Genomic DNA, 11,167 nt, shown 5'->3' with positions numbered 1-11,167 from the left:
TACCTCTCTACCAACATGTTCATTTAAATCTCCTCCAATAAAAACTCTTTCTTCAAGAGGTATATTTTGTATTAATTCTTCTAAGTCATTCCAAAAATTTAATTTAGAACTAATATCCAAACCTACTTGAGGAGCATAAGCACTTATAATATTAACAATCTTATCATCAACAACAATCTTTAAAGCTATAATTCTATCTCCAATCCTATTAATTTTTATAACATTATCCTTTAAACTCTTATCTATAATAACACATACACCATTTCTAGTATGACTCCTACCTGAATACCATAGTTTAAATCCTAAACTATCAATTTCCTTAGCCTTCTCTCCAACCCATTTAGTTTCCTGAATGCACAAAATATTTAACTTCCTATGAATCATAATATCTATTAATTCCATTAATTTTCCTGTAAGGGAACCTATATTACAAGTTCCTATCCTAATTTTAGTTTCATGGACTAGCTTCTTTGCCCACATCCATCCTTGATGTGGGAACCCTTGCCTATTTAACACTTCACCTGGGCGCCGGTGCAGCGGCCCTTGCACACTTGTCACTGTATTTAGGCCATACAGTGCGTCGCTTCTAGGGGACGCCCTAGCATTAACACAATTTCTTAAAGGATTCATGTCATTATTGTTCGACAAGTTTTACGCTAGCTGTCGACTACCTAACGCAACCCTTTACTTTTCTCATCCAGGACCTGGGACCTGGCAACGGCAGTGTTAAAAGTATAATTTTCTTATAATCGTATAAGTTATTGTACTTGACATCTTGAGAGATGTATAGGACAATATCGTAGTGGATGATTAATATAATATCTTGAATTAATCATCTTAGATGGTCGTAGAATTGTACATGATGATATGTATAAAAACTTGAATTATTAGTATACGACAATTCTGATTGTACTGACTAAAAGGGCTATTTTGTACTAATCATACATGATGATTTAAGGATCGTATTAGACAATCTTTGACGAAAAATTAAAAATTAGGGCTTCTTTTGGAGGCTTTCTATTTAATCTCTCATAATATCTTTTGAGACATCTTTTGCTATTGAGTTGATATGAGAGAGAGCTTAGAGAAGGAAGAGAGAGAGAGAGAGAGAGAGAGAGAGAGAGAGAGAGAGAGAGAGAGAGAGAGCTTTGGGAGAAAAGAAAGGGAGAGATCCTTGTGAGGGGGAGTTATGAGGGATTTACAAAGGTTGCTCCAAGTAAGGTTTTCACCATCTTCTTCAAGCTTCTTCTTTAGCTTCTTGGTGGCTTTGGAGAGACTTTCATCAGCATCATATCCAGGTTCTTTGCCTTCACTAGGAGGGTGAAAAAAGATTTCTAGATTCTTTGCCTTCACTAGGAGGTCGAAAAAGGATTCATAGGTTCTCTGCCTACTTCAGGAGGGAATAAAATGATTCAAGATACTCTGCCTCATCGGGTCGTTGGAAAGATTTTGTAAGGGCTTCTCCACCTTTCTGCGAGGGTAAAAAGAGAGACACTACTTCAGTGGTAAGGTGGTTTTCGGGGAGTGGACGTAGGTCAAGTTGACCGAATAATCATAATTTTGGTGTTTACTTTCTATTTACTTTTTCGTATTTAATTTTTATATTTTTATTGTTTATTTTGTGTTTGAAATATCTGATTTTAGTTATTATGAAAGTAGTTTTGCTTTGGCATTGTGGGATAAATTTTTTTGTTTTAAAATATTCAAAAAGATTTTAAAAGATTTTCTTTTTGCCTTAAGAAAATTTTAAAATAATCTATTCACCTCCCCTCTTGGTTAGCCTTGGGCTAGTTTATAAAAGTTTAACAACCCTCACAAACTTATAGGTGGCATCAGAGCAGATTTCATAAATTAAGTTTTAAAAAGCTTTTAAAAAAATATATATGGCTAACTTTGATAATCGTAATAATGTAAAAGGATATTCAATCACTCGACCATGCACCTCTATTTGATAATATTCCTTTTGATTTTTAGAAAATTTGCATGTCCGCCTTTTTACAATCAATTAATTATCACATGTAGATGTTAGTTCATGAAGGATATTCTGTACATTCACGTTTAGTAAATGACATTAAAACTGAAATACTTTTTTTTTAATGGAGTACAAATGATAGAGATTTAGCCTAACTGAATGTCAAATGTTTGAACTATTTTTTCTTTGCTATAAAATCTAAATATTACCTGTGTGTTTCTACTTGCACTATTGGTAAGGAGATTTGGGATAAACTCTATATAACATATGAATGAACAAAGGAAGTGAAACAATCTAGATTAAATATTTTTTTCATTATTATGAACTTTTTTTACATGAAATCTAGTGAATCTATTTTTGAAATGCATACTAGATTTACTCAGATTATTACTTCTATACATGCCCTAGGAAGATAACTTACAAATTATAAAATAGTTAACAAAATTCTTCATTATTTACCTTCTTTATATGATGCAAAAATCACTATCATTACTGAATCTAAATATTTGAATGTTTATTTCATTGATAACTTGCTTGGATTACTCATTACCTATGAGCATGGAGTGAGTCAAAGGTAGCTCGATGCATGTGAAAGAGAAAAGAGAAAACTATAGCCTTAAAGGCTAATGTTTCTAACAGTAACTCTTCTGGACAAGATGATGATGACATTAATTTGATGACTAGGTAATTCAAGAGCTTTTTAAAGAAAAATAAAAAAATGTCATAAGCAAAGGAATAAAGGTAATAATGGTAAAAATTCTAAAATTTATTATAATGTTATATGCTTTGAATGCAGGAAGCCAATACACCTGAATTATGATTGTCTAACTCTTAAAGCTCACCTAAGCAAGGATAAGGGTGAAGAAAAACTTAAATTCAAGAAGGGTAAGTAAAGGACTCAAAAAGCTTTCTAGGCAGACTCAGCATCACTCTTCTGAAATTGAAGTAGAAGAGGAGGTAACCAACCAATGCTTAGTGGCAGATGATCATCTTAATCATTCTAACCATGAGGAGGTAGTGAGCTTATTTATAATCAATTATTTGCAGTTTCTATAAAAAATTATACTACATATAAGAAGATTTAAAAATCACATGTCAGTCTTAAATTTGACTTTCAATTATACATAAAGAGCATGAATGCCTAAGAAAAGATCATTCCACACTAGATAGTAACCACATGGATTTATTAGATGAATTGGATTCTTTAATAAAAAAGCATCTTGATTTAACTACTGAATATGATTCCTTAAAAATATCGCATGTTAAATTTGAAAATGCATTCAAGGACTTAGAAACTCTTGCATGTCAATTAAACAGTAGTGAGTATGCTTTAAAATTAGAAGTTTTAAGCTATGAAAAAGCTAATGAGTTTCTAAGAACAAAAGCCATTGCATTAAAGAATAATAAAAACAACTTTAATTTGAAGAATTTCAAAATTCTTCACCACAACATGCACCATTCAAACATAGGAAGATGCACCATAACTAAATATATTAGTAAATTCTTTCCCTAGTGTTAAATATATATTTTTTGGCAAGATAGGACATATATCCCATACTTGCACCATTCACCATAGAACACATTTGGTATGGTGACCAAAATTTCAAAATTCATAGAATAACATGTATGTATTTCATTCTTCTTTTCATAAGATGGGACACAAAGTTGTTTGGGTTCCCAAATCTAACATTTGATGATTTTGTAGGTGTGCTCTCACAAAAGACCTCGTGAGAGCATGTAGTACCTGGAAAAGGATGTTCAAGGCATATGATTAGAGATGCAAATCAATTCATTTTGCTGGAGGCTAGAGCAGGAGGTAAGGTGATACTTGGAGATAACACCACCAGGAGTGTGATGGGATTAGATATAATTGGCAACTCAAAAAATTTTATTATTGAAAAATTTTTACTGGTATATGGCTTAAAACATAATCTGCTTAACCTAAGCCAGTTTTGTGATAAAGAATTTAGTATAAATTTTTTGTCTATCAGCTGCATGATTAGCTTAAATGGAAATATTGTGCTGTAAGAAAATAGAAGTAATAATGTTTACATATTGTATTTGAACTATGTTGAACATGTTGCTTGTTTTTACTTAAAAACTATAACTGAGGAATCATGGTTATGGCATATAAGATTATGTCATGCAAGCATGAAAAATCTTAGGAAAATCACCTTAAAAGACTTAGTGAGAGGCATACTTAAACCAGAGTTCACTAAAGACCACCTATGTGATTCATATCAGTTAAGAAAACAAGTTAAATCATCCCGCCACTCAATTAAAGACATTAGCACTAACAAATGAAAGTTTTTTAGGGATGTTAAGCCCTTATGAACTAGTCCCAAGGCTAACCAAAAGGGGTGAATCAGTATTTTAAAAAATCTTACATAATAAAAAACACAAACCAAAATAAACCAAGATTCACACAAAAATCAAAGTGCGGAAATAATAAAGAAAAGAACACACCAGATTTATAGTGGTTTGGTCAAACCTTGACCTACGTCCACTCCTCGGAGGTACCCTCCGGGTATTGCACTAAACTCAGTGTCTCTCCTTTAGCCCCCACAACTAGGCGGATAAGCCCTTATCACTTCCACCTTCCTCGGTGCGGCGGAGTAGCCGGGTCCTTTGACACCAAAGAGATCTTCTTCTTCCCAGAACTTCCCTCAAGACAAGCCTTGAATCCGATGGTACTAAGGTGCAAGCTCGCCAGAGCAACCATGTGGAATCCCCCTCCACACTGTCTTGAAACCCCCTCCAAGAATATTCTCCCTCTCTCAAACTCCATCCTTTTATCTCTCCCTTTCAAGCTCTCTCTTCAAGTTCCCTCCAAAAAAATGAAGCTACAATGACTGCCAAATACACTTTCTAAGTGCCTTGTCAAAGATTAAATAGAAGAGCTCAAAATGAGCCCATTAATTGCAAGTTGCCGACTTTATCGTCAAAGCCAATATGTATATCATCCTGGACAATCAGTGTAAATTAAGCCCAATCAGCCAGGATGATTTGGGATGATCAGAAGAAATTTATTTATATCGCCCGGACGATAATATATCATCTTGGCCGATTAGTACAAATCGTGAAATATTGTCCTGAACATCGCCCTGAATAAGAGCTGTCCAATGTCCAATTATCCAGTGGATTATCCCGGCCGATCCTGCGATCGTCCAAGACGATGTACTCGTGTAATCAAATCTTAATTACTTTTCTTAAATAGTAGATTAATTTAGGAAACATTGTGCTAGATCAGCCAGGCTGATGCCCGGGACGATGTCCAAAAAATAAGTAATACCTAAATAGATCTGACGACTAATTCTTTATGATTTGAGCCTATCGTCCTGGCTGATAGAAAATCATCTAAGACGATGTGTTTAATAATACCTGCCTTAATAAGGATGCCCTAATTAGGGTTTCTATTTTTGAACCAATCATCCAGCTGATATAAAATCATCCCGAATGATGTCACCAAAAATAGTAAACTCTAGGAAACAGTCAGAAATTCTCCCAAGGTGTGCGTGTGTAAGATTACTTAGCATCATGAACCACATTATTTACAATAAACTCAAGAAAGGGAAAAAATACAAACTAACTCAGACTTAATCTACCCAATCTTAAGCTACACTCAATCTTGTGAACCTGAAAAGTTAGAAGGCAAGGCAGTCGTAGAAAATCATGAATGTTTGCTATCATCAAAATTCTAATTTATGAAAATAGATTCGCAACAACAAACCCTTAGAAGTCCTTAACATGATTCTTTTTGCACCTGTTAGCACTGCAAGCCTATAAGGGAAAGTCTTTGGATATGTGATTATTGATGATTACATGAGGTTTACCTGGGTTAGATTCCTATCTCATAAAAGTAAATCAATTGATGAATTTAGATCATTCTCCACTTAGATTCAGATGAAGCTATGTTGTAAAATTCTAACAATTTAATGTGATCATGGTAGAAAATTTAAGAATGAGAAATTTGAATATTACTATAAAGAGTAATTGATATATTATAATTTATTAGTTCCTAGAACCCCTCAATAGAATGGGGTTGCTAAAAGAAAAAATAGGATCCTAGTATAAGCTGCTAGAGCCATGTTTGCTAAATACTCACTTCCTAAATATTTTTGAATAGAAGTGGCGAATACAACTTATTATGTTCTGAGCAGGATTAATGTTATATCCAATCTAAATAAGGCACCCAAAAAAATCCTTAAGGGTAAGACACCCAACCTCTCTCACATTCATCTCTTTGGATATAAAGTCTTCATTCTGAAAAATGAGAAATCTCTACTAGGAAAGTTTGACCCCAAATCTGATAAAGGAGCATTCCTAAGTTACTCAACTTTTAGAAAATCCTATAGAGTTTTTAATAAAAGAACATTGGTAGTAGAGGTGATGAATATGATAATTTTCGAGGGTCTAGGATAGATGAAGAATAGTTTATAGAAATTACCCAATGATTAGACTCTATAAATCTAAAGGAAAGGGTATAATTTGAAAACTCATTGACTAGAGATTAGAGATATTATTTAAGTCATTCTAAAGAATTAAATTTAGGAGACTCATCTAAAGGTCTTAGATCTAGGAATGGAATTAAAAAAGAAGTTAACCACTCTGTCTTCATTTCAATGACTTAACCCACCAACATAAATCAAGCAATATCTGATAAATTATGGATCTTAGTCATGTAAGAAAAGTTAAATTAATATATGAGGAATGATGTTTGAGAACTTGTTGAAAGACCTAAGTATCAGAGTATGGTTTAAACTAAATGGATTTTCAAATGCAAAATGAATGATTCTGATGTTGTGGTTAGAAACAAAGTAAGATTAGTAGCTAGGAGGTATAACCAGATAGAGGGGATTAACTTTAAAAAAACCTTTACCCCTGTAGCTAGATTGGAAGTCATTAGGGTACTACTAGTCTTTATCTACTTTAAGGGATTTAAATTGTACCAAAAGGATGTCAAAAGTGCTTTCTTAAATGGGGTAATAAAAGAGGATGTGTTTGTTGAACAACCCCCAGGCTTTAAAAATTCATAATTTCCTAATAACATGCTCAAACTAAGAAAATGTATTATATAGAATAAAACAAGCACCCAGAGCATGTTATGAATGGCTAAGCTCATTCTTACTGAAGAGAACCTTGTTAAGGGGAGAGTAGACACCACCCTATTTCTAAATAAGGTAGGTGATGAACTACTCATTGTGCAAATTTATGTTGATGAAATTCAGTTTTGATCTTATGATAAAATTCTATATGATGAATTTTTAAAAATAATGAGTAAAGAGTTTGATGGGAGAATTAACATACTTTCCGGGATTTATCATAAGGTAGATGGATGATAAATCTTTTTTTAGTCAATCTAAATACATTAATGATATCTTTAAAAAATATGAAAAGGATAAGGCCAAACCAATAAACACTTCTATAAGTTCCATGATTCAATTAGATAAAGACTCAAATGGAAAATTAGTTGATCATAAGAAATATAGAGGAATAATTGGATCACTTCTTTACTTGACTGCTAGCAGATTTGATATTATGTTTAGTATTTGTCTCTATATTAGATTTCACGTTGATCCAAAAGAGTCTCACTTTACTACTATAAAGAGAATCCTTAAATACCTCTTAGGAACCCAAAACTTAGGAATTCGGTATCCTAGGCATAACACTTCCTTTGAAATCATAAAATTTTCTGATTCAAATTTTACATGATGCAGAGTTGATAGAAAAAGAACTTCTGGAATATGTTAATTTATATGGCAGTCCTTAGTCTCCTTATCCAATAGAAAACAAAACTCAGTTGCACTATTTACTGATATAAGTTGAATACATAGCCTTAGAAAGTTGTGTGGCCCAGTCCTTTGGTTAAAAAAAAATTGGATTCAGGATTAGCTGTAGACATAATTTCAATCCAATGTGATAACATTAGTGTCATATGCATTTCAAAGAATCCAATCTAACACTCTAGGACAAAATATATATACATAAGACACCATTTAATTATGGACCATATTACCAAAAGAGACATAGAGCTACACCATGTCCATATAGCCACTAAAAATTAACATGATGATATCTTTAAAAAACCACTGGCCTTTGAAACCTTCAGCACCTTAAGAACCATAATAGGTGTGATAGAAATTGATGCTTTTTGTTTCTAACTTTTTTTATTCATTTGTTTGTTTCTGTTTAGGTATTCTTATTTTATATCTTTAATTTTCTATTGTTTTCCTTCAGTGTTTTAAGAATCAGATGACTACTCACTTCTTATGTTAATTTTATTTTTGTTTTCAAAAATGACATTTTTGCCTTGTTTATATTTAGAAACATGTAAGCACTGATTAACTCCTCTACAATAATTAAAAGAAGAAGAATTATTGATTGTTTCTCTTCCTCTAAATTCTTTAGTGGTGTATTTTCTTTCTGAATCAAAATCTATTTCAAATTTAAAATTAGAATTTGAAATAACGGTCTACTTTATTTTCCTATAGTAATCTATCTCAAATGAATATTATTCCAAGTCAATACAACTCTTTCAAGTTTTCTTAATCAAGCTATTTATATTTTTCATATGAATAGAAATATGTTTTGTGGTTTACCCTTTCTTATATAAAAGAGTGAGTTTATCCTCTATCATATTTAGAATATAATTTCACAACTAAGAAATTTTTTAAAGAATTAGAAATGAAGCAAGCACCCAAAAATGAAAAGAGACATAAAATGAGCCCAAAAATAAAAAAGATGCGCAATGACCAGCGAATAATTGCAAGATGCACAAAATACATCAAAAATCAAAAGATGCATATTGTGCGCCAAAATATGATAAAGATGCACAAATTGAGCCCACTAAGAGTTAGTTTGCCTTTCTTTCAGATCCTTAAAATCTTAGAAGATTCCTTGTGTCAATTAATATCTCCTACACTTGAATTTGAAAATCATGATTTCTAATTAACTACTTTACAATAGTATTATATTAGATAGTTTTTTGAAATGAATGATGAAAATATCACGTTTACTTTCTATTTTTTTTTTTAGATTTTTGTTTCTAAAGTATTTTGACCTGTAAGGAGTCCGAGCTAGGGTTAATAAGATCAATTTTTTAGACTTTCTAAATTTTAGCATTATCAATTAATTTCTTATTAGTTTTCTAAATTTAATAATGATGTAATTTTATCATTTACTTGGAAAAAATTGATTAAAAAAGCTATGTTTTTGTCTTTTTTTTTAATTATATTTTTCAATTTATTTTATTTTACTTTTTCGCTTGATTTCTATTTTTGAACCCTTCTTGGTCATCACATTCCAATCCCTAAGTTCTTTAATTTTTTTTCACATCATCCAGAATGATTCACATCGTCTTCTACAATCTCAACAACAATGCACATCTCAGATCACAACACATCCAACGACTGATATAAATCAATTATTATTGATTATCATGTATGATTGATACTTTGTACTGGACGATCCACATTGTAGGAGTTGTTGGACAATTTTAATGCAGTCAGACCAATCTATTATGAAAAATCATATAGGATAATCCACGTGTTCATCTTGTAAGATCGAGTTAGTCAACGATCATATAGACTGACTCCTTAGAATAGTGGTCATATGTCTAATCATCCCATACGATGGCTGATCATATTAGAAGATCAGACTACCTTTTTTAACTAATTGTCTGGCTGAATTGATTGCACCACATAGTCTTGTACGATCTCACGATCATCTGATACGATATGGATGATTCTATTCAAACAACCTCGATCAAATCATGATTTTTTTCTTCACTCAACACATTCCACCTCTCCTTCTCTCTTACTTGAGCACTCTTACTCTTGCAATGGTTTGGAGCAAAAGATCTAGAATGCTTACTAGTAGCTAGTCTAGGTGGGCTATCAATCCTCATTTCACTAAGGAAGCTGATGAAGTGGCTTACAACTGCTATAAGACTGCTGGCATTACCCCCTAAAAAATCATCAATAAAAATATTTTGAACTTTGAGGTACTTGATATATTTGCTTGAACAACTCTTGGCTTCCTCCTTACACTAGCCTTTCCATTTGATCGAGAACTCTTATTTGAATTATTCACCAAACTTTACATTATCAATGCTTTTATTACCTTACAGTCATATATTAATCAAAGACATGTAGAGATTACTTATCAGAATTTTTATGAATTCCTTCGCCTCTCTACCATTGGAGACAAGATCCACACCTTGGCTTTTGATCCTGATTTTAACTTGGCTCCTACTAATAATATTCTTAGGGAAACTAATGAGAACTACCATGTAGCCCAGGTCAACACCTTAGTTAAGGATGCCCGAACCATCCAGCATTGCCTTTTCAATTCCATTATTCCTAAAGCTATGGATCAAATTCATATTACATTTGTACTTTCACTTACCACTTACTACGTCATGGCTAACATGGACTTCAATGCATCTAATCTTATTATTCAATATATTAAATATTTAATCTGTATTAGAGATCTTGGCCATAGAAGAAAGCCAATCATAGCCCTAGGACATCTCATTGCCTTTATTCTTGAATCAAAAATATAATCTTCAATTTTCAGCACCACCTGAGCACCATCCTTTATTCTAATCTAATAGCTAATTCCACACCCTTCACAGTACTCATCATCATAATGTGTACGAGGAGCCTATGGAAGAGAAGGAAGAACCTATTCCTGCACCTGTCCCAATCTGCTAGCAATCTTATATTGATCAAAGGGTCAGTTAGTTTGATCAGTGGGAGGCTCAATTTGACTCATATGTAGCAAAGTAGCAATAAGAACATGATCAAGACTTAACTCGTTTTGATGCTTACGTAGTATAACAGTAGTAGCAGCACGACTAGGATATTGCCTAGTTTGGTGAGCACTTTGCCACTCTTCACTGCTATTTTCAGCTACCACCACCATCTCCCTATGGGTTCTAGTTTATTTTTATTTTTGTTGTTATCTTTTCTTTGTGAAGTACTTACTTTATTCTATTTAGTGTTTTTCTTTTTCCTTCTTTTTGTGATGTCAAAAGGGGGAGTAGTATGTTGTTTGCTTAGTGTGATGTTTACTTCTATATTTTAGTAAAATTAATTTATTTTTTGCTTACTTGCTTACTGTTTTTACTTATGTCTGACATTTTTCTTAAAAAATATAAAATATTAAATCAATTTTTTTAGCACCCCTTACTTT

Source organism: Dendrobium catenatum, unplaced genomic scaffold (assembly GCF_001605985.2).
Source record: "Dendrobium catenatum unplaced genomic scaffold, ASM160598v2 fragScaff_scaffold_370, whole genome shotgun sequence".
NCBI classification, from domain to species: Eukaryota; Viridiplantae; Streptophyta; class Magnoliopsida; order Asparagales; family Orchidaceae; genus Dendrobium; species Dendrobium catenatum.
Note: the sequence above shows the minus strand (reverse complement) of the source record.